The sequence below is a fragment of the Lissotriton helveticus genome, chromosome 3_1, assembly GCF_964261635.1.
Source record: "Lissotriton helveticus chromosome 3_1, aLisHel1.1, whole genome shotgun sequence".
Taxonomy (NCBI): domain Eukaryota; kingdom Metazoa; phylum Chordata; class Amphibia; order Caudata; family Salamandridae; genus Lissotriton; species Lissotriton helveticus.
The window spans coordinates 58,651,178-58,677,101 of record NC_136061.1 but is presented as its reverse complement, the minus strand read 5'-3'; the positions used below and the strand labels follow the sequence as shown (position 1 = coordinate 58,677,101).

At 52.6% G+C, this 25,924-nt stretch overlaps 1 long non-coding RNA gene across 1 annotated transcript in view; it reads right to left on the bottom strand.

Annotated features, from left to right (window-relative positions):
* The window catches only part of LOC144822099 (uncharacterized), a 265,405-nt gene extending 242,221 nt beyond the window's left edge, over positions 1-23,184 (bottom strand). Inside the window, exon 1 of the long non-coding RNA XR_013608554.1 lies at positions 23,048-23,184. This is a non-coding gene — a long non-coding RNA (uncharacterized LOC144822099). The remainder of the gene's footprint in view (positions 1-23,047) is intronic.
* Between the last annotated feature and the right edge of the window lie 2,740 nt (positions 23,185-25,924).

Here is a 25,924-nt window from a genome sequence, read left to right as displayed (position 1 = left end):
TGCAGGTTCTCATGTACCTTCTTTGCACTTTGTACTGGCCAATGGCCTTGCTGTTTATCCCTTTGGATGCCCATTCCCTGTGCAGTTTCTCAAGCACACATGTACTTTATTCTACTTTGTGTTGGTGAATGGTCTTGCTGTTTATCACTTAAGATGCCCATTCTCTGTGCGGGTTCTCATGCCCACGTGTGCCTACTTTGAACTATGGACTGGCCACTGGCCTTGCTGTTTGTTACTATGGATGTCCACTCCCTGTGCAGGTTCTCATGCAGACATGTGCCTACTTTGAACTATGGACTGGCCACTGGCCTTGCTGTTTGTTAGAATGGATGCCCATTCCCTGTGCAGGTTCTCATGTTCCTACTTTGCACTTTCTACTGGCCAATGGCCTTGCTGTTTATCACTTTGGATGCCCATTCCCTGTGCAGGTTCTTATTTTTTTTTTTTTTTTTTTAAAGTAATTTTTATTGTAGACACACTTTACACAGGCCAATAGGCGCACATATTCAGCATCATTCACAGTGCGATAGTCAGGTTCATCCACTTCTCGTGTACACAGCCTGCAGGCCCACATCCCGGGGGCCGGGCGGCGGCAGTAAATTCGCACCCCCATGCCTGGTTGGTCTTCCTCAGGAGTATGGACTCAGGTTATTGTGTGTGCCTACTTTTCTGTTCTCGCCTTAATGAAACCCCGAACTCCCCCCCCAACTAGCCCCTCAGTCCCCAAACCCCTTGTCCCTCCCCCCCCCTCCCCTCCTCCCCCCCATCATCCGCTCAGGAACCTCCCGTTGCGTAACTCCAATCTCAGGTACCAGGCTTTCCCCTTCATTGGTCCTATTAACACCAGATTATTGTACTGTGCTGACCCCTGCCGCGTCTAGGCCCTCCTCGTCATCCTCTATCCCACTATCCCTGAGGCCTTGTACCATTACCTCCCAGGCCGTTGCTTGTTCCAGCGCTCTCTCATTGGCTGTTCTGCGCGCCATCTGATATCTATGCGTGCTATCACAGGCCGCCCACTTCAGGAATTCATTGTACCACCTCCTATACGTCGGGCTCGCCCTAGCCTTCCAGTGTCTGGTTATCTCGCGCTTGGCTACCATCAAACCCATATCTATGAACTTGCTCGAGAGCTTGTTTTTGGGGGTGTGTGGAAACCAATGCAGGATGCACGCCCCTGCATCAAAATCAACAGTCCGGGCCGTCACCTCGTTCATGGATTCCCCCACGGCTCGCCAATAATCCGACAGGGCCGGGCATGACCAGAGCATATGCACCAGCTCGGCTCCATCAGCCGCGCAGCGGGGGCACCTCGCTTCAGTCGCACCAAAGTATCTCAGGATTCTCCCAGGGGTCATGTACGCCCTGTGCAGTATGTAAAAATGGATAACTTGGAAACGAGCATTCCTCGTACTATTGCGTGCCCTCCGCACCAGCTGCGCCCACGCCGTGTCCGGGATGGGTTTACCCAAGTCAGTTTCCCATTTGAGTTTCAGTGCATCGAGAGGCGGCAGGCGCTCGCGGAGCATTCTGTTGTATAAGCAAGATACCGCTTTCACCGTTCCCGCCGCCATCATGGTGTATTGGCACGCCATGGCCGTCTCCGGCTCCGCCAGGCCCAGTCCCCAGTGCTTCTGCATTGCTCTCGTCACAGCAGCATGAAGGAGATAGCCCCCGCGTGGAAGGTCAAAGCGTTCTTGGAGGGCCGAGTACGGGAGGAGCTCCCCGTTTTCGAAGAGGTCCCCTATCACCTGTATGCCTACCTCTTCCCACTGCTGCAGGCGGGACCAATCGCCTCCATGGGGCAACGCTGTCAGCATGCCCAGTGGCATCTCCGGGGCATAGGGGTGCTGAATCCCTGCCCGCCTCCGCGCCCTGTTCCAGCAACGCCGAAATGTATCCTGTTCAAGGGACAGATCCCGGGTGGCGAGTTTCTGTCCTAACGCAATATAGGCTAGAATGTGTCGTGGCGTGCCCCGCTGTCGTGTATCCTCCGGGCCCCGGTAAACCCGTGCCACCTCCTGCGTGAAGATCTGCAATTGGGCAGCGAGATAATAGAGCTCATAGTCTGGGAGCGCCAAGCCGCCCTCATCTTTCGGGCGGGTGAGCGTCGCCAGCGCCACTCTACATCTGCCCGTCCCCCACAGGAATGAAGTGAGCTGGGAGCGAAGTCGACGGAAAAAGGAGCTGGGGATCCAGATCGGAAGCGTTCGGAAGAAATATAGCAGCCTCGGGAGGGCCACCATTTTCAGCAGCGCTATCCTACCAGCAATGGATAGCGGAAGTGTGGCCCAGAACGCCATGCTACCCTTCAGCCCCCTGACGCATCTCTCCACATTGCCCTCGAATAAAGCCGTCGCTGTGTGGTAGACGTATACTCCAAGATAGTGGAGACAAGTCGGCTCCCAACGAAGCAGCGGCCTGTGTTCTGGACGGACCACGTCCTCTCTCAATGGGAAGAGGCTCGTCTTCGCCCAGTTAACTCTGAGGCCCGAGAGGTCTCCAAAGCGCCCTAGCAGCTCCTCCGCCCCCACAAGCTCAGTCGCGTCGTTGTCCAGGAACAGCAGGAGATCATCGGCGTACAGCGAGATACACTGTCTCCCGTCATCAGTTTGCACACCAGTGAAGTATCGCCCCCTGCGGGCTTCCATAGCCAGCGGTTCGATCGCTAAAGCGAACAGTAACGGGGATAGAGAGCAACCCTGCCGGGTGCCCCTCTCCACTGGGTATTGGTGGGACACCAGGGATCCAACCCGCACTCTCGCTACGGCTGCCGTGTAAAGCACCTGCGTCCACCGGATATAGCCTGCGCCCAGCCCGAATCGCGCCATAACTGCATAGAGGTAATCCCACTCCAGGCTATCGAACGCTTTTTCGATATCGACCGAGAGGGCAAGTGGAGTTCCATTCCCCTCCCGCAGGTCTTCCATGAGTCGGATAAGCCGTCTAATGTTCAGCGTCGTGTTCCGGGTAGGGATAAAGCCGTTCTGGTCCTCGTGGACCAGGGCGGTCATGTGCGGTAGGAGTCTCGATGCCAGTATAGAGCTCAAGATTTTATAGTCGGCCGTGAGCATCGAGAGCGGCCTATAGGAGGCCGGACTACTACCTTCCCTGCCAGGTTTCAGTAGCGGGATGACTATCGCTTCCCGCATCGATGGGGGGAGGCGACCCGCGGTCCCTGCCTCTTTGTACACAGCCAGAAGCCGCGGCGCTAAGGCGTCAACATATTTGCCATAAAACTCGATGGGCAGGCCATCTATACCCGGCGTCTTGTTACGGGCCATGGACTTAATAGCTGTTCGGATTTCCCCTAATTCGATGTCCCTTCCCAAGTCCGTCGCTTGCTCGTCTTCCAGGCGCGGTAGGGTAAGGTCATTCAGGAAAGCCTCCGCCTCCATTTCCCGGTCGCCCGGGGTGCTACTATAGAGCGTCTCATAGTATCGCTGAAAGCCGTCCACTATGGCTGACTGGGTGTAGGACATATCACCCCCCTCCCCGGCAAGTTGCAAGATAGGGGCGCAGCGTTTCGTGGGGTTGGAGAGCCATGCCAGCAGAGTGCCCGATCGGTCGCCTTCTACATGAGATCTCAGCATGTATGCTCGGTAATCGTAAGCCCGTAGTCTCTCCACCTCAGCCGCTACCGCCTCCCTGGCCGAGCACACCGCACCCTGCAGCTCCGGCCTGCCTGGTCGGTCCCTCTCCGCTGCCCTCAGCTTGGTGTCTGCCCTCTCCAGGTCGGTCAGCAGCACCCGCCTCGTGCCTACGAACTGTGTGATGCACTGCCCTCTCATCACCACTTTGAAGGCATCCCATTCCACTGCTCTAGAGCCCGTGGAGCCCTCGTTATTGACGAAGTATTGTGTCAACCCCTCTTCCAGGGCCGCTCCGAATATCGGGTCCTCCAAAGTCTCCGGCCGGAGCCTCCAGATTGGCACCCTAGGTTTTTCCGTCATCCAGTCTAAATGGATCAGGAGCGGATTGTGGTCCGAGACCGTTCTCGTCAGGTATTCCGACCAGGTAACCTGCGTCAGCACGTCTCGTGTGCACAATATCGCATCCAGCCTAACGTGGAGCTCGTGTACCCCGGAGTAAAACGAGTAATCTCGGTCTGCTGAGTGCTGTGCCCTCCATGCATCGGTCAACCCCCAGCTCTCTTGCCATTCATGTCTACCCTTAGCCATACGATGCACCGGGGAATCTCTCAGGGGAGGGTGGGACCTATCCAGTCGTACATCCGCCACGGAGTTAAAGTCCCCTCCCATGAGTATCGGACCCACCAGGAAGTGCGCCAGTGTCCCCGACAAGCTCGCATAAAAGGCTAGTTGGTCTATGTTCGGGGCATATACGCTGCATAGGACTATAGCTTTACCCCGCAACTTGCCCTCCACAACCACAAACCTCCCCTCCGGATCTATTAGCTGTCTAGACATTTGAAAAGGCGTCCCCGCCCTCACCCAGATCAGAGCGCCCCTTGCGTAGGCCGAGTAAGATGTGTGGAAGACCTGCCCTCGCCATCTCCTCTGTAGTGCCGCCCCTTCCTGCTTCGTGATGTGTGTCTCCTGTAGGAGCGCTATGTGTATCCCTCTCCTCTGTAGGTAGGCGTGCACTGTATGCCTGCGCTGCATTGTGTGGAGTCCCCTCACGTTCCAGGTCATGCATTTCAAAACATTCGAGTTAGCCATTGTCCCATGAGTCACGGTTCTCCTCCCCCTCCCTGGGCACACTCCCGCGGATGATGGTCCCTCCCCGTCCCAAAACAGAACCTCCCAACTGGTCAGCCCTCAAGAAAATCAAAATCAGCGTCTGCAGAATCCCCCCATCACCAAACCCCAACTGTGGTGCTCCCCCTCCCCCCAGAACAGGCCCCAATATCAAGATACCAGACCCCATCCAAACACCCTGAACTCAAAACCCCCAGGTATTTAGTTCACAGCCGAAGCTGCAATCGCCTTAAGGGCGTGCGGAGCGAGGTCTCGCCCAAGAGGGGGCTGCGTGACCCAGGCCCGCCGCCATCCCCCCACTACGGAGAACAGCGCGTAATCGGTCACCCAGCGCCCGCGCCTGGAACTAACCCCCCCGCTAAGCAGGCGGACCTCCCATAAGGCCCAGTCCCCTTACCCAACAGGTCCAAATCAAATGTTCAGGATTTCTTCAGCCGTTTGCGGCGTCACCACCGGATCCTTGGCATCATGGAGCCCCGACAGGTCCGACTCCGAGCCCGAAGCCGATACAATCGTCTCCGTGTCCGTGCCTCGTGTGGATTGAGAGTCGCCCCCATTCCCAATGGTAATCACCGCTTGCAGCGCAGCTTTGCGCTCGGCCTCCGTTTGTGAAGCGGTCGGTTTCCCGGCTCCGCGGCGTCGCTTGCGCAGTCTCTGCGATTGGCGCGGCCCCGCCGGTGCTCTTTCCCGCTCCTTTGCCTTCTCCTCCCGGACCTTGGCGCCATCCGTACCGGCTTTGTAGGTCTCCCACCAGTCCCAAGCGTCTGCGGCCAGGTTGAAGAACATTGTTTTGCCGTCCACCACAATTCGGAGTCTGGCAGGGAACAGCAACGAGTAGTGGATACCTTCTGTGCGTAGCTCTTTCTTGATCGACAGGAAGGAGGCCCGCTGCTTCTGCGTTTCGAACGTGAAGTCAGGGAACAGCGTGACCCTACTGTTCGCGATTTGGAACGGGCCATCGTCTCGGGCCCTCTGTAGCAGCAGGTCCCTGTCCCTGTAGTGTAGCAGTTTAGCCACGATAGGTCTCGGTGGGAGGCCTGGTTTAGGTGGCCCGGACGGGACCCGATGAGCCCTTTCCAGGGTAAAGAAGGGCGACAAGCCCTCAGGCGCCACCACAGTCCTTAGCCAGTTGTCGCAGTAGGCCAGTAGGTCCGTCCCCCCTTCGCTCTCCGGCACACCTACGATTCGCACGTTACTGCGACGGCTTCTGTTCTCCGCGTCCTCTGCACGACGCTCCAATACCTGAATCCGGTCCAGAGCCTCCGTGAGTTTCCCCTCAAGAGTCTTGTGGGCCGGTGCCAGTATCTTCAGGGCCCCCTCAGTCTCCGTCACTCTGTCTTTCAATTTGTCGTGGTCGGCTCGGAGCAGGCCGAGCCCCGACGCCACCTGCGCAATGTCGTCATGCAGCGCCTCTCTCGTTGCTGTGATGGCCTCCAGGATCCGATCCTGCAGCTTCTGCAGGTCCGTGGGCTCCCCCCCGTCTCCTTCCGCCGCTCCCGAAGCCGTCGCCTCCTCTTGCTTGCCTCTAGGCTTCCCCATAATGGCCCACGCGCGGTCCCGGGGCTCGGCGCAGCACCCACTCGTCTCACTGCTCCGCTAGCGTGGCGCGAACACTCACAGAGCCGGGCCACCCTCCTTGATTAGGCCTCCAGCGTTGGCAGCCAGTGTCGCCGGGTAGGGGACAGCCTCCAGGGGGCACAAGCGTGGGGCTCCAGGCCGTGAATGGTGCGGCTCCAATTGCGCAGCGCCGCCACGGGCAGGTCCCCCCCCAGCCGTCGTCCGCCACTGTTCGGGCCCAAGGTTCACCAGCTCTCGTGGCCCTCCAGCAGGCAGTCCCAAGCACTCCCTGGCGTGCTTGCTTCCCCGCGGTCAAACAGGGCGCCCCTGGACTTTGGGCTCTCTCTCTCTCTCAACCCCCCCCTCCGTGTCGCTCCGATTTGCGGCTCACCTCACAGTCCAGGGGGGGGGGGGGGGGAGCATGCAGGTCTCCTCCGGTGCGCCGGGCCCCCGCCGCGGCCGTCAGGCCTCAGGATGTCCTCAGCGCTCAGCGCTCTTCCCGCAGCCTCCCTGGCCGCTCGGTCGCGGTCGCTCCGCTGCGCCTCGGCTCCCCCAGGAGGGAGCTCCTCAGGGCCCCGGGGGGGGGGGGGGGGGGAAAGGGGCGCCTCCTCCTCGGTTCCGGTCCTCGGCGGGTTCCGGCCGTGTCCCCAGGTGGCGGCCCACAGGTTAGGCAGCCGGGCTTCTCGGGTCCGTTACTGCGGACGCCATTTTGGGCGGTCTGTCGGCTTGGCCCCGGCGGCTCTGCAACGTGGCGGAGATCGGACCTCGCGGCGGCCCCGCGATCGCTCCGCTGTTGCCCCAGCGACACCCACGCTCGGCCCGATGGGTTCCAGGCACAGCGCCGGGCTCTCCGTAGCAGCAGGCAGGATAAGTTAGGGGAATAGGCGCGGAGCTCCGGGCTCACGCCGCCATCACCCTCAGCGTGCAAGCCACGCCCCGCCTGTGCAGGTTCTTATGCACACATGTGCCTACGTTGAACTAGGGACTGGCCACTGGCCTTGCTGTTTGTTACTATGGATGCAGGTTCTCATGTACCTATTGTGCACTTTGTACTGGCCAATGGCCTTGCTGTTTATCACTTTGGATGCCCATTCCCTGTGCAGTTTCTCAAGCACACATGTACTTTATTCTACTTTGTACTGGCCAATGGCCTTGCTGTTTATCACTTTGGATGCCCATTCCCTGTGCAGTTTCTCAAGCACACATGTACTTTATTCTACTTTGTACTGGCCAATGGCCTTGCTGTTTATCACTTTGGATGCCCATTCCCTGTGCAGGTTCTCATGCACACTTGCCTACTTTGAACTATGGACTGGCCACTGGCCTTGCTGTTGTCTACTTTTGATGCCTATCTGGGTAATATGTAATAAAGACAGTTACTCCTGTTGTCTGCTTTGTCAGTGTCCTTGCTTAATAAAAACTTTTCTGAATGGGTATGGTTTCATGTGACATTGACAGTTGCTTGTTTCACTTTTTCAGAATTTGACAGAGGTCACAGGCACTTCAGTTCTTCTTGACTCTGAGCCTTGGGGGTGCAATGATGGTTTTTTGTGATGAACTACTTTTATCCTAATCATTCTATGGTCAGGTTTGCTAAATTGTACACATGTCATGTTAGGATGCACTACCAGCACAGAGGAGAAGTCTATCTACAGGATTACAGGCAGGCTGGCCAGGGTCCATCATGCCTGTGTGATCTTTCTTGATGTGTGAACAGCAGTGTTGATGTATGGTCATCTTGTGATGGCCTGTCTTCCTAGTCACGTGGGTACATTTGAATGTGTGCACTTGAGCGGTCATGAAGTGTGAAGGGGGTGACTTTGTCAGTAGTGTTGATGTGCGTGTCCCCCTGCAATGCCAACTGCACACATGTATGACCGAGGAGCTGGGTGCCTGTTTGTTTCAATTGTCTACCATGTGCTTGTGATTGTGTGCACATGTAGGGGTTGTAGGTTGTGCACTGTGCAGTGTGTTGGTGTGTCCTTGCACTCCTGGGGGACACCTACTTGTTGTTGCTGCCAGTTGTGAGTATGCAGTGTGTGACTGCCAAGTCTGTGCTGTGTTTTGTTGATCAGCCATGTGCCACGTTACTGTTTGTGCTCACTGTGCAGACCTGCTCAGCCACACTGACATTTCTCATGCATTGCTGTAACTTTAGCCATTTTTGGCTCCAGTATGGTATGTGGAGTCATACCATACCATTTCTGTGCTTCTGATGCCTACCCATTGTGAGTGACTCCTCCATGTGTTTGTGTACAGTACACTTATGACCTGTCCAATATTGACGTACAAACCACTTCAATCTCATGCCTCCTGCACCTCGGGTTGGCAGTGTGTGAGCCTCCCCGCCACTTCATTTGGTTACACTATGCTTTGTGGTGCTGATCTGTGCACACGGCCAATGTGCCACTCAGGACAGTTTCCCAATTAGTTATGTGTGATTTTCTTGTACTGGTTTGCAGTAATGGTTGCTCATGTGCAGTGCAACTGTTTGGGCAGCTCAGTCCTCTGGTCCTGTTGCTTGCACATGGGTGTCCCTGAGTTGTCCATATGTGGGTGTTGGGTTAGCTGTATGTGTGTTTGCTGAGGTACTGCTACCCTTCCTGAGTGTGATGTTGTCTGTGTGCAGTGCTGATTTGTGTTGTGGGTGTAAATGTTGTGGCACTGAGATGTGTGTGCTACTGATTTGGTTGGTGTGCACACACTGCTTGGACTGCATGCAGTACTGTGAGTGTATTTTGCCTTGTGCTAGCCTGGTGTGCATCCCCCTGATGTCCAGCTGAGTTTGCAATATGGGCATGTGCATCTGTTGGGTTTTTGTTGCGGATGTTTGCAGTGTTTGGCCTTTGTTGACTGTTTCTGCTGACAGATGTTCTGAGTGTGATGTCCTATTGGCATGACATTGTATGTGAGTAACTTTTGCATTGCGATACATTCTGATGTGTGTTGCAAGTGTAGTGTGTATTACATGTGTGTCTGTCACATGCCACAATCTTGTTACTGGGATTGTTTTGTCTTTGCATTGTTCTTGAGTGACAATGTTGTGTACTCCTGTTCCAGTCTTTGGTCCCATTGCCTTTCCACTGTTTGGCTGGCCATATGTGGGCTCGTTTTATTTCTGTGTATGTTGTGTATGTTGTTTGTGATGTTTGTGTTTGGCTATTGTTTTTGTGTCTGCATTGGTTCAGGCATCCCTGAGTGTGTGTCTGATGTTTGTGGATGCACCCCAGGGAGTGTGACTGGACATCATTTGCACTATTCTGTGTGTTTAACACTGGTGTTGAGTGCTGCAGGTGTGAGTTGGGTAGAGGCGGGTATCTGTGAATGATCCAACTTGTGTTTGACAGTCAGAGAGTGTGACAATGAGCCATGTGTGTTGTGCTGAGGACATACACATGTCAAGTAAGTTGAGACAGATGTGTGGCTGATCACTGTTTGACTTCAGACACTTCCTATCATTCCTGTGTCTATGCATGGCTTGCCTTGATGTCTTCCTGGGTTGTTGCACAGAGGTCACTTTGGTTTGATTCCACTCACTGTTCTACCCATGTCTGATTTGATGGCCTAAGGGTGGTGTGATATGTTCCGTCTCTTGCATGTGATGTACACATGCTTTGGGGCTTGCTCCATGGCTTTCCAGCACTATCCACTTCACTTTTGGCTAGCCCATTTATTGTCATCCATTGCTGCTGCCCTATGGTATGAGTATGTGTCTGGGTGTCAGTGTTGGGTGTTTGTATGTGACTTGACAGGCAGTGTGGACAGTCCAGTGGTTGTTCACATGCAGTGTGAGTCTTCATTTGGTAATTGGACTCAGTTTGTTTGACATGAGTGGAGGGTAGGTGGGAGGAGGAGGAATGTCCTGCCCCTGAGCTTATGTGCAAGGTGTTTCTCTTCACCCCCACCTTCTAAGACAGGCTTCCTGGTTGTTTGGTGTGTGTGGTGCAGGGTCTGGGTACACCTAGCAGGTTAATTGTGCAGGAGGGGCACAGGAGGAACACACAGCATGTCCCCAAATGGCTGTGGGGGGCGTAGTGTGTGAAGGGTAGAGGTGGGGCCCTGTGATTCTTTGTGGACGGTCCATGCCTGGCACTGGCCCTGCCTACCACATTGTTTGCAGGTTTTCCCAAGTCTGCAGCGCTGCGGTGACGTGACCGGGACATTGATGTGATTTCGCGGTTGATGGGCGACCCGCATGCGGAGGGGTGATTTTGTGACAAGTAGGACGTGTGTGGGTACACTTGGGTATGTGTTCCTGTCCCCACAAGAGTGTCTGATGTGGACAGGAACCATATATCAGCCCAGGAGTTGTGTATTATGTGCAGAGTTGCGTGATTTCGTACCTGCGGTGCTGTCCGCAACGGTCCATTATTTGCTGGTAGGAGTCTAGTTTAGCGCTCCGCTGTTGTGCTTCCGCCGTCTCCGGTTGGGTGGTTTCTCCGCTGCGGTGTGACGGGCTGGTTGGGGCATCCTGATTTGTACGACAGACGGGACTTCATTCCGAACGTCGGTGGGTCTCTATTGGCTCCCACCGCCGCGGTGTCAGGTGCATTTTTATGGCGGTTCACGTCGCACCGCGGTGGACGGGAAATGGGCTATGTTTGCCCATTGTAATATGGCGGCTGCGAGGACCGCTGCTGGAGGGCGGAAAATAACATTTTCCGCCAAGGCCAGCACCGCGGAGGTGCCTCCGCCCGCCATCCTAATGGGCCCCTTGGTGTTTCTGTGTTTGGGTCCAGGATTTACAAGGAATAAAGCAGCAACTTTCTACTGGTGTGGATTCGTCATTGCAACTACTTGTCTCTACAAAAAATCAAAAAATATTCTTTGAGATGTTGAGATTGCATGTAGGTGCTAATTCAGAGGAGTTTCTTCGCCCTGTTTTTGCCTCTTCAAGAATCACCCTTATCTGTGGAAGGGAACATGTCTTCAAAGAAGATGTTGATTGCTCTCACATTTATTACACAAAATACTTTTGTCTTAGTACGCCAAAACTCCTTTTCATGTTACTCAGGATTCATCATTCACCATCTTTAGGCAAGTTTTACTTTTAACCCTGTTTCTCTCATGTTGGCTCGTCTATTTTATCTTCCAGAGACTCACTGAAATATTCTGTGCACTTACTGTTCATAGCAGCTTTATGTTTATAATTTCCATTCCCTCTTCTCTCACATTGTTATGTCACCAGGATTTGTAAAGCATGTCTTATCACCCGAGGGGTATCCAGACACTGGAAAAGGTGTGACGGTCTTCATCTTCTTACAGAATTCCAGAAATGGGGAGGAGGCCTTTACGTTTAGAGGGAGGTCATTTCACATTTTGTGTGCAACGTAGGAGAAGTCCAAGCGAGAGTGGAGCAGAACGTAGGTATCTGGTGGACTGGCGGAAGTGGAGGTGGCAGTTGAGGTAGGCTCACTGCTTTAGTTTGAGCAGGTAGTTTCTGGTGCTTGTCAACACCAATGCTTGTGACAGTCTGCTACAAGGAGGCGCTTCCTGGCTAATTTAGAGATTACCACAACAACAGCTAATTATTAATTCAATATACATTAAAAATTACTATTACCTGCCGCCCAAGTAATTCGTATGGCTTTGGGGGCCTGAAATAGCCTGAATTGTCACACTTGTAGGAAAATTACAGTTAGTAGTTGTGCTGTTACTATTACTGGCAGCATAGGAGCGAAAATGTGTGGGGCAAGCTGCTGTTGCCTCCTGACAAGAGCCATGGCACTTATTTTTTTACAAAGTAAGCACAGGGTAGGCTGGTCCAATGTTGTGCAGTGCTTTATATATGTTTGTGAGAAGTTTAAATTGGTAGTGTTTGTGTATCAGCAGCCATTGGAGACTTTTGAGGTGAGGCATGATGTGGGTGCGATGTGGGAGATCCAGGACGAGTAGAGTGTGGTGATGACTCATACACACGATAGGTAGAAACTCTGCTTTATTCATTTGAAGACAGAGCACAGACAGCATGGTCCCATCACCGCCAGCCACATTATAAACTGCTGATGGTGGAATCCACGCATGCAGCAGACAATCAAAAGGAACACTGAGTATGACATAAACAAGGTAGTAAGAAGTACTGCTAAAAGCTGTGCCATGTTACAACACACCCCCTTCCCTTATATTATTCAAAAGCAATCAAGGAAAAGGAAGAAAACAGTGCAAAGCACAAAACGAAAAAAGAAAGAAGCATCAAAGCAGAAGGAAAGAAACAGAAATTAAGTCTGAACAAATTCTTCCATATAACGAAGAGGTCTGAGTAACCTGGGAGGACGGGGAACACTGACACTAACATCAGTAGGCAGATCGGAGGTAAATGAACTGAAGGTATCCCCTGAAACCTTCTCCCTCCTGACCTGGAACCCAGAGGAGGACAATTCTGCATCACTCATCAACATAAAACCATTGAGATAATCACCAGAATGTACAGAGATAGGTTTGTGGACCAAATAATCCACAACCACCCCTCTGTGATACAAAGCAATCTTGCGCTTGTTCCACTTGTTGTCATTGTCAAGGAGCACATTACTGTCAAACACCTGCTTGACCTTAAGAGTGCTAAAACTTAGATAAACCTTCGCAAGGTCTGCTATATCTCACTTTCACCCAATCTCTACATGAACGCCGTCACAGTCCACTTAGTTGTTCTCCACTTGAAAGGCTGTGGGCTTGGGAGAGACCAACCAAGAAGGTAGATGTTTGGTGCCTGGCTTCCTTCCACGCATTCTTTCAAATAGGGTGGAACCAGTGGCAGAATTGATAGTTGTGCGATGAGCCCAAACCATCTCGCAGACCATCACACCAACATCCTTACCACACTGAATGGCCATGGAAATGGAACCCTTTACCAGCCGGGTGGCACGCTCCACCATACCATTGGCTTGGGGGTTGTAGAGTGCCATGCGGTAATGAACAATACCACACTTAGCCAAGAAATCTCTCATCTCATGTGAAACCAGCTGGGTACCATTGTCCATGACAAGGGTGTAGACCCTCTTATGAAAAAGTGTCCTAAGGTGCTCAATGGGGCTCTTCGTGGTGAAATCGGACATAAACTTGACAATGAGTCATTTAGAATAAACGTCAATCAAAACTAACGGATTCCTCAAATTCTCCTCTACACCATGCATAGGCCCAATGAAATCAAGACAAACGGTACCCTACAGAATCCCGGGGTCATTGACACCCAGTCTTGAGCCTCTTCTCGCTCTCCCTGTAAACCTCACACCGAACAACCCAGGAAGTGATTTGTTCGTCCATACCGGGCCACCAGAAATCCTCATGCACTCTTTTTTTGTCATAGTCTGACTGAGGTGCCCTTCATGTGCAAGCCCAATAATCCTGGACCTGAAACCCTCAGGAGGCACAAACTTATCATTCCTCGTAAGAACTTTCGCACCGCTCATATTCAGCTCGTCCAGGATCTTCATTTACAGTCGCTCAGAGGGAGCCAGAGTGCTCTACCTACGCTCACCCTGAACCAACACTTTTCCAACACAATTAAGAGTATTATCCAAATCCATAAAATGACTCCAATCTCCAGACGAGACGACAGAAGCAACACACTCCTCAACATCACACAAAGAGGCCACAGCACCATCAGACTCACCATTCGTCCCTGAGTCAACAGCACACGTGACCTTAAGAGATAGACGAGACAAGCAGTCAGCTTGAGCATTCTTCCACCCAGGAATGTGCGAGACACAGTACCGATATTCTAGAAGTAAGTCTGGTAAGCCTTGCACATCCTTTACCAGCACCACCAGGACTCAGTACTTTGACTAAAGGTTTGTGGTCTGTACAAATACAGATGTCAACACCCCACAAAAGGGTCCTGAAGTGCTCAACAGACCAAACAGCTGCCACAGCCCCACGCTCAATGACCAAATAATTGCTCTCGCAATCGGACAGAGAGCGCGAGGCACAGCCACAGTTCTTTCACAACCCATGTGCACTTGAGAAAGCACAGCACCTAGACCGCAAGCACTTGCATCAACCGTCAAGTAGGTTTTTAAAAGAGTATCAAAGGGAGCCAGGCCGTTTGCTTCGCAGATATCCTTCCTAATAAGATCAAAAGCTTTTTGCTGGGCAACATCCCAACAAAGAGACACCCCTTCCTCAACAGGGTCCTGAGAGCTTCAATTTTAGAGGCAACGCTGTTTACACATTTTTAATAGTACTCTATCAGTCCCATAAAGGACCTCAATTGGTCTTTGTCACATGGAACGGGGTATATCTAATAGCCTCTAAAAGATGTAACTTAGGCCGGACGCCCAGCCCAGAGATGGTATGTCCCAGGTACTCAATCTCCTCCACAAGAAACTTATACTTTTCCCTCATGAGTGTGAGGCCAGCATCCCTTAGCCTGCACAGAACCTCCCTCAACGTCTTGTTGTGTTCCACCACAGACCCACCAAATACCAAGATGTCATCTTGGAAGTACTTTACGGTATCTGAGCCCTTAAAAACTTCAGACATGATGCGCTGATACTGGCAGCGGATGATAGGCCAAAAGGTAGCCTCGTAAAACGAAAGGTACCTTCCATGGTTATAAAGGCTGTGAGATTTTTTTGAGTCATCATAAAGTTTGATTTGATGATAAGCACTCTTCAGATCAAGTTTTGAAAAGTACCTAAAACCCTTCAACAAAAGCAACAATTTGTTGATGTTAGGGAGGGGAAAGGTGTTGGCAACCACATGTTGATTTAAGCTCCGAAGGTCCACACAGAGCCTGAGCTTGCCATCACTCTTCTTTGTGATGACAACAGGAGAGACCTAATCCGACGCCTCGACAGGTGCAATAACCCCTACTTTAAGCATGTCATTGAACAATTTCTTCACGTCATCCCTAACCGCAACAGAAACCCTACTTAACTTGTGTTTCACCAGAATGGTACCCTCCTGTAACACAATTTTATAAGTGTACCCCTTCAAAATACCCAAGATTTTTTTTAAAACATCATCCATTTCCGCGAGGATACTGTCTGTTGTGGACACAAAAGGCACACACAAAACATGACCAGGGGCATGTGGATCGATAACTATGTGAAGATCAAATTGGTGACTCAAATCCAAGATGGGTGGGCCTTCTTCTGCCACATAGGTCTTCCCTTCAACCTGTCTGGATTTAAACACAATGGTAGCGGAAAAGAAACCTAAAGCAACAATTCTCTTCCCCCCCCCGTGACCCCTAGGGTCATAGTCCTTAGGCAACATTGAGACCTTCACTTAGGCACAATGTTATACAAAGAACCACAGTCAACCATCAACACCACTTGTTTGCTTAAGATAACAAATGACGCTTTGGGGCGGCTCTTCCTCTCCAAGCCCTTAATGTCCGGCACAGCTATAAGACACAGTCCTCACAATCTTCGTCGGTACTGAAATCCTCCGTAACAGCAACCCTGGTTTTACTGAAGTCTCTGCACATGCGGGCATAGTGACCTCTGCGCCCACATTTCCTGCAGTCTTGTTTAGAAGCAAAACACCATTTTGTATCACTGAAGTGGAACGAGCTGCCACATCTAGAACACCCCTTGGACATTGACGATTTTTGTGGCTTAAGATTAAACTTATTGCTTAAAGTTTTGCTGGGTTCTTCTTTTTTCCTGATGGCTGGAACAGCTCCTTCAGAACTCTCCACCTTGCTCATCTCTTTCATGCACGACCTGACCTGGTCAGAGTCGGTCGCTCCTCCTGCCCCATCGCTGCCGCTGCTCCGCTACCTTTGATAAGTATTGCCCAGTATTGACCATCGTCCTCCTGTAATTATTGTGCCAGCATTATTGCGCCAGTCATTGTTTGAGCTGATATTAATTGTGCCTGCATTAGTAATTATTTTGTGCCTCATCGTCCTCCGTGCCCCTCGAGTGATTGTGCCTGTGCCCCTGTGATTATTGTGCCTCATCGTCCTCCGTGCCCCTGTTAGCATTGTGCATACTTTTGTTTTGGACTCGTCCTCCTGCCCCACCCCCGCTCCCTCCAGCTTCACCGCTACCCGCTCCCCACTCGCCACCCCGCTCCCGCCTCCCAGCTGCTCCTTCCTCCCACTAGAACCAAAAGGAGAGATCCTAGTAGCGAGGAGCTGTGACACGACCTGATCTGGTCAGAGTCGGTCGCTCCTCCTGCCCCATCGCTGCCGCTGCCTCCGCTACCTTTGATAAGTATTGCCCAGTATTGACCATCGTCCTCCTGTAATTATTGTGCCCGCATTATTGCGCCAGTCATTGTTTGAGCTGATATTAATTGTGCCTGCATTAGTAATTATTTTGTGCCTCTTCGTCCTCCGTGCCCCTCGAGTGATTGTGCCTGTGCCCCTGTGATTATTGTGCCTCATCGTCCTCCGTGCCCGTTAGCATTGTGCATACTTTTGTTTTGGACTCGTCCTCCTGCCCCACCCCCGCTCCCTCCAGCTTCGCCGCTACCCGCTCCCCACTCGCCACCCCGCTCCCGCCTCCCAGCTGCTCCTCCCTCCCTCTAGAACCAAAAGGAGAGATCCTAGTAGCGAGGAGCTGTGACACGACCTGACCTGGTCAGAGTCGGTCGCTCCTCCTGCCCCATCGCTGCCGCTGCCGCTGCCTCCGCTACCTTTGATAAGTATTGCCCAGTATTGACCATCGTCCTCCTGTAATTATTGTGCCCGCATTATTGCGCCAGTCATTGTTTGAGCTGATATTAATTGTGCCTGCATTATTAATTATTTTGTGCCTCATCGTCCTCCGTGCCCCTCGAGTGATTGTGCCTGTGCCCCTGTGATTATTGTGCCTCATCGTCCTCCGTGCCCCTGTTAGCATTGTGCATACTTTTGTTTTGGACCTGTCCTCCTGCCCCACCCCGCTCCCTCCAGCTTCACCGCTACCCGCTCCCCACTCGCCACCCCGCTCCCGCCTCCCAGCTGCTCCTCCCTCGCTCCGCCCCCCTCCACTCTCCACTTATGACAGATGCAATTGCGCGCAGCGGGCGCACCCTATGCGCGCCAAAGGCGCGCCAAAGGTAAGCCCATCTACGCCCGTCCGCGCCTGGACCGCGCCCAGCGCCATGCCCCCTGTCCCCCGTAAAAACCAACCCACCCGCCTATCATACGACGCCGCATCCCTCACTGCACTCAACACTGGCCGACTCCCCGACTGCTATCGAGCAGCCCCAGGACGCACCCATGGACCCTTCACCTGCCAATCCTGCAAGTTCTGCTGCATCAAGACCCACACTACAGCCAATAACACCAAACTGAGCTCAAACAACAACCACCTGAAATGCATCCTGCTCAACACCCGCCCGATCCACAAACACGCCATTGAACTATGGAACCTACTCGACACCACAACTCCGGACGTCGCCTTCCTCACGGAAACCTGGATGAACGCCTCATCAGCACCCGACGTCGCCATAGCCATCCCGGAAGGATACAAAATCATTCGAAGAGACCGCACCAACAAAACAGGAGGAGGCATTGCCATCGTTCACAAGAACACCATTCGCATCACGACCAGCCCCGATGACACCCTCACAGCCGCCGAACACCTTCACTTCCAGATACCTACCGATCCCAAGACCACACTCAGAGGCACCCTCATCTACAGACCCCCAGGACCCCGCGCACAATTCAGTGAAGACATCGCTGACTTCATCAGCCCACACGCCCTCCCCTCCGATGACTACATTCTCCTTGGGGACCTCAACTTCCACCTGGAGAATAACAACGACAATAACACCTCCACCCTGCTGGATAACCTCGCCAATCTCGGACTCAAACAACTAGTGAACACCCCCACCCACTATGCCGGGCACACACTTGATCCAATCTTCTCCTCCAGCAAGCACATTTCCTTCAATCACGCCACAGGTCTCCACTGGACAGACCACAGCTGCGTCCACTTCAACTTCAGAAAGAACACGACCCACCACCACCCGAAACAAGTTCCTCACAGAAGCTGGAATAAAATCACCACCGACCAGCTCACCACATCTCTGAACCAAAACCCTCCCGCCAGACCAACGGACCCTAATCAAGCAGCCATCAATCTCGCACAATGGATCACCCACTGCGCTGACGAACTAGCACCCTTGAAAAACCCTCCCAACAAGCCAGGAGGCAAAAAAGCCTCTTGGTTCAACGACGACCTCAAGGACTCTAAAAAGAACTGCAGCACCCTCGAGAAAGCCTGGAGAAGAAACCCAACGACAGCAGACAACATGACCGCCCTCAAGGACGCCACCCGCAAACACCACCAGCTGATCCCCACCACCAAAAATTCAGCATTCAAGGATCGACTAGACAACAACGCCCACAACAGCAAGGAACTCTTCAGCATTGTCAAAGAGCTCACCAATCCCAACGCCGGCAACAACGACATCACTCCCTCGCAAGACCTCTGCGACTCTCTAGCCTCGTTCTTTCACAGCAAGATCGCAGACATTCATAACAGCTTCGGCGACCAGTCCACTCCCCTCACCACTGAACCGAAGCCCCCCACCACCACCCTCCGCGCATGGTCCCCGATCAGCACAGAAGACACCATCCGCTTGATGAATTCCATCCACTCCGGATCGCCAACCGACCCTTGCCCTCATCACATCTTCAACAAGGCCGACTCTATCATCGCCCCCCAACTACGGGACATCATCAATTGCTCCTTCAACACCGCTACTTTCCCGGAGAGCTGGAAACATGCCGAACTCAGTGCCCTCCTGAAAAAACCTACAGCAGACCCCACCGAGCTTAAGAACAACCGCCCCATCTCGCTCCTCCCATTCCCCGCCAAAGTCATAGAAAAGACCGTCAACAGTCAGCTCGCCGCCTTCCTCCAGTCCAACAGTTCCCTCGACTCCTCACAGTCTGGTTTCCGAGCCAATCACAGCACCGAGACCGCCCTCATCGCAGCCACAGACGACATCCGGGCACTGCTCGACAACAGGGAAACAGTAGCCCTCATCCTCCTGGACCTCTCCGCAGCGTTCGATACGGTCTGCCACCGCACCCTAGTACAACGCCTCAGGAACGTCGGGATACAAGATATGGCCTTGGATTGGATCATCTCGTTCCTCACCAGAAGAACCCAGAGAGTCCAGCTCCCCCCTTTCAGATCAGAGGCCACCGAAGTCATATGCGGCGTACCACAAGGATCGTCGCTCAGCCCCACCCTCTTCAACGTCTACATGAGTCCCTTCGCATCCATCACACGCCATCACAACCTCAACATCATCTCCTACGCAGACGACACCCAACTAATCCTCTCCCTCACCAAGGACCCAACCACCGCAAAAACCAACCTTCACGAAGGGATGAAAGACGTATCCGAGTGGATGAAGAACAGCCGTCTAAAACTGAACTCAGACAAGACGGAAGTCCTCATCCTAGGATCATCCCCCTCCGCCTGGGACGACTCATGGTGGCCCCCGGCCCTGGGCAGCGCACCCAAACCAACGGACCATGCTCGCAACCTGGGATTCATCCTAGACTCCTCCCTCTCGATGACCAGACAAGTCAACGCCGTCTCATCATCATGTTTTAACATCCTACGCATGCTCCGAAAGATCTTCCGATGGATCCCCACTGAAACAAGGAAGACGGTCACCCAAGCACTCGTCACCAGCCGACTGGACTACGGAAACACCCTGTACGCCGGAACCACAGCCAAACTACAGAAAAGACTTCAACGTATTCAGAACGCCTCCGCTAGACTCATCCTAGACATTCCTCGCCACAACCACATATCCGGTCACCTGAGAGACCTACACTGGCTCCCCGTCAACAAGAGAATCACATTCCGTCTCCTCACCCACGCACACAAGGCCCTCCACGACCAAGGACCCAGATACCTCAACACTCGCCTATCCTTCTACACCCCCACTCGCCACCTACGATCGTCCAACCAAGCCCTCACCGCGATTCCACGCATCCGAAAAGCCACCATGGGAGGAAGGTCCTTCTCCTACTTGGCGGCCAAGACCTGGAACTCCCTCCCCACCCACCTCCGTCTTACACAGAACCACCTCTCATCCAGAAAGCAACTCAAGACCTGGCTGTTCGATCAATAGCTAACCCCTCTCCCCCAAGCGCCTTGAGACCCTCTGGGTGAGTAGCGCGCTATATAAATTTTTGACTTGACTTGACATGCATCGTACGGACTCTTCAACAACTTTCGCAATAGAAATGGCATCCTTCAAGGATAGATTCTTCGCTGCCCAGAGACGTTCCTGAGCCTTCTTGCTCTGAAAATTAACTATAAGTTTGTCCCTGATCAGCTCATCAGTCATCTGACCGAACTTTCACTTTATCAACAGCTCCCTTAGTACTAAAATTAATTCATCAAGAGACTCATCAGGTTTTTGTGGCCTAGTGTAGAATTTGGGACATGACTATATTCTCCTCTCTAGCAAACCTCTTCTCAAGACGAAGTTTGGGTTCTGTAAAAACATCCTCAGCGGGGTTACTGTAATAACCTAACATTTGAGGTGGGTACTTGAAGAGAAGATGGGCTTCCTTACCAATGGTGCCTAGCAACAAAGCTTTCTTCCTTTCAGATGAGAATTCAAGGCCATCCAAAGCTATGATATATCAATCCATCTTTGTTGGTTGACCAGGTTGAGAAAGGAAAGGCGGTGGAATGACAATAGCCGACACAGCCATATTGGTAGGGCACAAGTGTAAAAATGCTGAAAATCTTTAACAAAATTAGGGAAATACTTTAACTGTAATATGGTAAAAGCAGAAGAAACTGTATAATCAAAAATGTTGCAATGTCAAGCAGGGGGCAAGCAAGCAAAAAGCAGACTTCAAACGAGAGAGGGACTTTCCTCTACACGTTCATGTGATGCAAGGCAGGAGTGAGCAAGACAGCAGTGAGCAATCAGTATGGTGAAAGTTGCCGTTCTGGACGATCGCAAACAGGAAAGGTGAAAGCGAAATACAGAAAAGAGAGTTTTGTTAACAGCGTGAGTACACGATGCCCCCAACGTCTGTCAACTGTTGCGGGCAGCGCTGGAGTGTTCCCCGCTCCCGAAGCCTGTGAGGAAACCCAAAGCCAACGAGTACTTCAGCTGCTGTCGGCACACTAACTCCGCAAGCGGGGAGTGAGGACGGGCATTTTTAGAATGGGAACGGCCTGCGCAGGCGAAACACAGCTGAAGGTTCTTCTCCGCAAGCGGGGAGCGAGGACAGGCACCTTTAGGCCAGGAAAGGCCTTCGTAGGGCAAGCACAGCCGAAGGTGAAAGCAAAGTGCCGTGGGAGGCTGACGATACAAAACGAGTGCAGGAGATACGTTGTAATCAAGTTGGCCCGCGCAATACCCACTCCACGCATCAGTTAGCGTAAAAGCCATTTATTAGGACAGGCATGACAGCCAAAATCAACATAACATCATTAACAATTAACAATCCCCCCAAACATCCTGCCTCTCAACCATCATCCACTCACGTACTCCAATAGCCACTCCCAATTCACACCACGACCTCTTCACGTATACCATTCACTTCCCCCTTTCACTTCCAAACTCCTCCATCATCTCCATCCATCGCACTCCCGTCTACCACACCCCCATCCTGCACCTGTAACCCCCTCCCCGGAAGGGTGATTCTGCCCGTCATGGACTCCCCACCCCTCCCAGGTCCCGCAAACACCCCCCGTGCCATCCTGTCCTAAACTGGCTTGCCTCACAACTTGTCGAACCAAAGCGCCCAGCACCTCCACTCCTTTCAAACCTTGTAGGGTGGACAAACTAACCTAATCCCTGAGGCACTGGGGACAGGAAGAGGAAGTCCTTACCCTCCTGTCCCCTTAAGTAACCTCCTAACCCCCCACCCCCTAATGCCACCTCCTAAACTAACTTCCTGCCTGCCCGTCCTATCGTGCGAACACCCCGGGGAAAAGACTGGTCTGCCGACCTGCTTTCCCCGGGGGCCGCATCGCGCAATAACCACTCCACGCATCAGTTAGCGTAAAAGGCCATTTATTAGGACAGGCATGACAGCCAAAATCAACATAACATCATTAACAATTAACAATCCCCCCAAACATCCTGCCTCTCAACCATCATCCACTCACGTACTCCAATAGCCACTCCCAATTCACACCACGACCTCTTCACGGATACCATTCACTTCCCCCTTTCATTTCCAAACTCCTCCATCATCTCCATCCATCGCACTCCCGTCTACCACACCCCCATCCTGCACCTGTAACCCCCTCCCTGGAAGGGTGATTCTGCCCGTCATGGACTCCCCACCCCTCCCAGGTCCCGCCACCCAGGGAACCCCCAGAGGGCGGTTACCTGCCCCACCAATCGTGCACCTTTCGCACTTCAATCACGCTTACACCATATCGATTCATTCCACAAAAAACTGAGCAGATGCCGCAGCTCCATAAGGTAGTACGTATTCCCCATGTGCGAAAGGTGCACGCCATCATCTCGAAAGAGAAGTGGCTCCTCCAGCCTGAGCCCGCCATGAGCCAGCACTTTAACTCCATGATCAGCACAAAAAAGTCTCATTGCCCTGTTCAATTTCCTTCGGGCCCTTGCAATGGCCGCGGGTTTAAGAGCCCCCCTCCATATCCGTCGTGGTATGAACTCAGTCCAAACAATACAGGCGCCAGCCAGATTGCTCCTCATTGCCTCCAAGTCCCGCTGCATTAGGTGTAACAAGGACACCCCTGATTGTCTCACCAAGTCATTCTCCCCCAAATGAATTACAAGCATGTCCGGGCAGCCCAACTGCGACACCTTCTTCGTGAGCCATGGCAACAATTCGCCCCAACGCATTCCGCTCTTACCCCACAATTGGACCTCATGATGACTGCTCCTCAGGCCCAGGCTACGACCGTACACTGCCTGTCCGCATACTTTGAGGCCCAGTGCACAAAAGAGTGTCCCACAATCCAGGTGACCGTCTTGGCCCCTGGCCCCCGAACACAACCTGCGAAGAGAAAAAGGATTAGTGCCATGACCAAACAAGAGTGCAACAACAACCGCAGCCGCCAAGGCTAGCCCGCGCCCCCCCTTCACTTGCGCACATAGCGTTCACAGCAGCGAGACCGCCAACGACCAATCCGCCGAATCTCCTCCCACGACCAACCTAACCCCGCCGCTGCCGTGGCTGCCCCAATTCTAAACGAGTGCGTGCCAAAACGCGCCGGATCCCTGCCAAGCCTCCGCAAAGCCAACCTCAACACCGCCAGCAACTGAAAGGATGTCAACCGCCTCATGGAAGCACGCACGAAGATCTCACCATCCGACCTCTGCACTCGACCACAAAACCCCCGCAACTCACGTACCGGGCACACGTCCGCACAACCACTCTCTGCCAACCACACCCATTTGCCACGACCAACCTGGTCCGTCTTGGAACGTCCCAACCATATGCCCAGCCGGGCCCCATCCAAACGCACATCCGCAAACACCCGCCCCGGCGCCCCACGAGCCCCTAACAACTCTGACACCCGAAACGCTCCAAAAAACATCCACACCATGCATAAACGGAACAACGCCACTTCATCCCTGTCATAACAGCAAAAAGGCAACTCCCCCAAAATTCTGTCCAGCAATTCAAACGTAATCGCCTCGCGTGGCAACTCCCTCCCTCCCCCCTCCGCCCTCACCCGTCCCCAACCTTTCAACATACGACTCAGCAGATCCGTCCGAGCCGGATCAAAACCCAAATAGACCATGGGGTAAGCATGGGCGGAATTTGCGGATTCGCAATCCGCGAATTTGCGGATTTGCGGATTGCGAAAATCCGCGAAATCCGCGAATTCTCGCGGATTTGCGTATTTTTGGAGTGTGTGTGTGTTCGCACAGGTTTCTGCAAGTTCGCGAGGGTTTTGTACAATTTTGCAAATTGCGAACTTACTTGTCGGGTCGCCAGTTTTGCGAACTTGTTGTTTCTACGTGCCCAGCCTGTTTGCAAGGCTTTCTTCATCACTGCCACCCTCTGTCACCACTGGCACTCTCTTTGGTCACCCATGCCACCCTCTGGCTCACCCATGTCACCCTCTGTGTCATCACAGCACCCTCTGGTTCACCAGTGTACATTATTGGGGCAAAGCAAAGCACTGCCATCCTCTGTCAACACTGGCACTCTGGTTCACCCATGCCACCCTCTGGCTGGCACACCCATGCCACCCTCGGTGTCATCACAACACCCTCTGATTGACCAGTGAGTGCACACCTGCTAAGTGCTTTAAGTTTTGCAAACAACAACACCTGCCCTGCCCCAACTGACATTAATGAAGGCTGGCACCTGCTTGTCTGCTCCCTTTCCTTTTTGTTGCAAATGCAATGTAAAATTTTTTTAACAGGATGCAATGGCATACTTGTAACTATTCTGTGACTGTCAGAGCAGGGTCACACAATAGTTGCAAGTAGGCAACCGGATTCTGGAGGGCCCCTTCAGGAAGCACTACAGGTAAATGGTTACAAATGATGAGCTCGAACTTTTGCACCTGCTCGTTGGTTTTGCTTTTGCAAAACTCGTTTTTCAGTAATTTCGCCCTATTCGCGAGGCGCGGCGTAGTGCGAACTCGCCCGTGGAAGCCGCGAACTCGTGCGAGTTACCCCAAGGTTGAGTATGGGCGCCGCCATTTTGTTTGCGTGACGTATTTCCATTTCCGCCCGCTATGTGTAATCTCGCGCAATGCGCGCCTTGCGAATGCAAGTTCGCACGAGTTCGCGAGAGAAATCGCGTGCGAACTTACTTACGCGCACGTGATCGGGCCGCCATCTTGTTTTTCATTCATTCCTATGTGTCTGGGTATGGTGTTTCTATCCTCTGTATATCTCTGCCATCCTTTGCTTGTTTTAATATTTTTTTGATCTATTTAACTTATTTTCTATCCCTCTATTTTTCTAGATCTATATTTTTGTGTTTTAGGCTACTTTTGTTTACTTTTCAACTACTTTTTAAAACTTTTATTTCCTTCTTCCCTACTCTTATTCTTTTTCATTTTGTCTCTTCTTTACTGCTAACACCTGCCCAGAACATGGTCAAGAGAGCTGTCAAGCTGCCCAAGACGGGCACCGCAGCCCGTGCCCGGCTCCCGTGTGGTCGCTTGAGGGCGGAAATGGTGGTGCCCCGGGAGATCTTCAGCCCTGAGGAGGTGGGCGCACTTGTTTTTTATGTGCAGCGCCGTCTCCCCAGGACCATCGCGGCAGGCGGCAGGATCGCTGCTGGTTACACCAACAGCCAGGAGCGACGGAAGCGGTGGGGGCAGGTGTGCCGGGCCCTTTTTAAGATCACGGGGGTCCAGCGCACCTACAATCAAGTCACCCACCGCTGGACCGATATCCTGGACCGAGAGCGTGACCTGCTAGACGTGCTGGGAGTGGAGGTCCCCGGGCTTGGTGAGTAGTAGTAGCAATTTTTTCATCACTCACTACTCTGTTTTTTCTCCTGCTCTGTGTGACGGGTGTATTATGGCAAATGTTTGCTTTAATTTTTTTACAAAGAGCAATAATGCTGCTGGTGATTACATTGATAAGAGAGGTAAATTAATATTTCAAAATCTTCTGTGCATTTCAGGTGCACTGTTCTCCTTCTCTGTGCCGGTGCCACTGCTTATTTGTTTTCTATTTTGTGTTCATTTAATTGGGCTGAGTAATGTATGAGTGTATTTTACAGAACTGCGTAATGCTAGACACAAAGGGGCAGATTT